Below are 2,913 nucleotides of genomic sequence, written 5' to 3' on the forward strand. Positions count from 1 at the left end.
GGAAAGAGTTAAGTAGAGCCTGAAGGGGACTTTGTAAAGCAAGAGAAGGTTCCCTCAAGGGTGTTGAGAAGCCCCTGGAAGAGCGACGTAAATGGATTTGTGCTGTTAGAAAGGTCATGCTGGCTAAAGGAAGGCAAGTGCACTAGTAAGGAGGCTGCCGCACTAGCCCAGGCAAGAGGATGCAGAGACCTGTCCTGGTTCAGTAGTGACGAGGGTGCAGAGAAGTGAGCGGACAGGAGGGAGGTGTAGGAGGCAGAGTTGATGCACTTGGTGCCTGATGAGACATAGGGAATGACGGAGTGGAAGAAGGCAAGCATAATACCTTGGTTTCTGGGTTGAACAACTGGGTGAATTACGATGCCTTTTTCTGAGCTAGGAAAGGAGAAGTGTTTGGTTCTCCTAGTGCCCGATGATCAGCCATAATTTCTTAACCATTCTGTCTTCTCTCTCTTCTCACTCCAACTGGTCTTGCCTTTTCCCCATTTCCCTATTTTCCTTCAGGCTGTGGCCACCCTCACCTTAAATAGCTCCCGGCTTTGTTCCACCTTAGAGGTGCTTTGTTTCCTCATATGGAAAACCTGGCCTCACAAAGTTCACGCATTTATACCTACTTTCTTCTCCGTCAGAAATGTCCCCTGCCCTTTATTTTTCAGGCAAACTTTGCCAATCTATTGAAGCCCAGATCAGCTATGAGTTCCTCAGTGAAGTCATTCCCAGCTCCAAAATGCATACTGTGTGGGTCCACCCTTGTTCTACATCCTTTGGTTCACATCTCCATAATAGGATGTCCTACCCATTGCAGTGTCTTTCTCTTTTGTCTTCACCTTCTCACCATCCCATCACCTCACAGAGGATTATTATTAGCTTCTTGAAGGCAGCTAATTATATCTGTCATTCATATTTCTATTATCACCATCAAAAAAGGGACTTGTAAACATTAGATGTTCAAGGAGAGTTTAATGATGAAATATGAATGAACTGTCTATGCTTTTCCTTACAAATTTCTTCCACGTTCATTTTCTTCAAAAATTTTTTCTCATTTAATCCCACTCATTAGCCAATTTGCCAATACATCCTTGAGTCTTCTTGTAATAATTGTTTTTTTTATGTGAATAAATAAGACAACTTCATGGAACTTTTGAGTTTGTTACGAAACACTGAGTTCCCTAAGAATAGAGTCATGTTGTGTATGTATAATGGAGAACACACTAATTTTCTAACATATCACCAAATGCTTCAGAAACATGAGATTAGTTGTGACATCTCAGACAAATTACTTAAACCTTTCTAAGTCTTGGTTTCCTCAAATATTAAATGGTAATAATCTATATCACATTCATTTGTTTCAAGAATTAATTGAGCAAATGCATTTAGAACACTTAGCACAGTACCTGGAGCAGTAAAATTGCTCAGTAAATGCCATCTCTTCTGAATCTCTGCTCTCCCTGTAATTGTTTAAACTTTGTATATTTTTATAACTTCTGATTTTTAAAAAATTTTATTCTAACAGACTGGCAATTGTGCATGTGTATATATATGTGTGTGTGTGCTGCATGCATTTGACAGATGTTGATAGATCCACTTTTAAAGAAAGCAGTGCATATTTAATACATTGGTCAAGAGAGCTCTCATGTTGTGTACATTTGCCTTTAGCAATAACCTTGTGAAATCTCCTGTTTCGCGGCTAATTTGTCATCTACTTTTTGCTTACGTATTTTTTTTCTTTCTCCAGTGAGAACCATATCTTTTATTTTTTTGGACCTGTAGAGTGCCAAGTACTATGTTTTGTGCTTATTAGGCATTTAGTAAATATCTGAACAACTCTAGCCTTGCCCCCTTGACCTGGAAATATGGGAGAAGCAGTTCAATCTCTCTAGTTATGTCTACAAAGAGCCATGAGCCTCTGGAGGGAGAGAGAAAGAGGTCAAGAATGATTATTTCCCATCAGTACAGAAAGCTCTGAGAATCCTCTTGGCTGTTTTTCTGAAGCAGGAGGGAGTTATTTTCCCTCTTCAGTATTCTGTGTCAGAACCCAAAGTGAATTCTTGAGGAACTATGAGGAAGATGGAAGCTGATCCAAAGTGCCTATGCTAACTTCTATGGCTGCAAGATTCAGATATCAAGTGTCTGGGCTCAGAAATCATGATGCTTTAGAGGCACTGTGTTGTGCTCCTTAGTCTTGCCATCCACAGCCTCCTATGGGTATCAATTTTAAAAAATTAAATCACATACCCTTCCTTCCTCCCTCCCTCCCTCCCTCCTTCCCTTCTTTCCTTCCTCCCTTCCTTCCTTCCTTCTCTTCTTTTTCCTCTTTAGAAACGTTTTTACAAAAATTATATATGCTTATTACAAAAAATTCAAGTAAGTATATTTTATTTCTTTTAGATTGCATTCCTGATTTTCATTAGGATTACTCTTTTAGCACAAGGACGTGAGGTCTTATTTTTGTAGTCCATGTGTGTCGTGTAAGTGATAGCACTTCTAACAGACAAGGTACTTCAGGCTGGTTTCAGAGACTTTTCCAAGCCACAGGGTTACCTATACTGGATCTGCAAGGTACCCTGATGAGATCCTCATGGTAAGGTTTTGTTATCTCAAGATCTTCCCCTTTCTTCATTGAAAGAAATTTACCTAGATGTGAGATGTTAATGTTAATAAAATTATTAAAGGATTAACTTAGGGACATTAAGCTATTAAACCCTGAGTTATACATTTTACTAGTACAGCCCCAGTGTCATTAGGAAATTGAGGAAATGAACCTCAGAAAAAGTCTGTCACAGAGCTTTGCTTATAGTATATGATTACTAGATATTTGATGAATGTATAAGTAAATGGTTAAATGAATTGGCACCAACCTATATAGGTTGGTTGTATCTCCTAGGTTGTCTGTCAATTTACTCCGAGGTTCCCTAC

This window comes from Lipotes vexillifer, unplaced genomic scaffold (genome assembly GCF_000442215.2).
Source record: "Lipotes vexillifer unplaced genomic scaffold, Lipotes_vexillifer_v1.1 scaffold155, whole genome shotgun sequence".
Taxonomy (NCBI): Eukaryota; Metazoa; Chordata; class Mammalia; order Artiodactyla; family Lipotidae; genus Lipotes; species Lipotes vexillifer.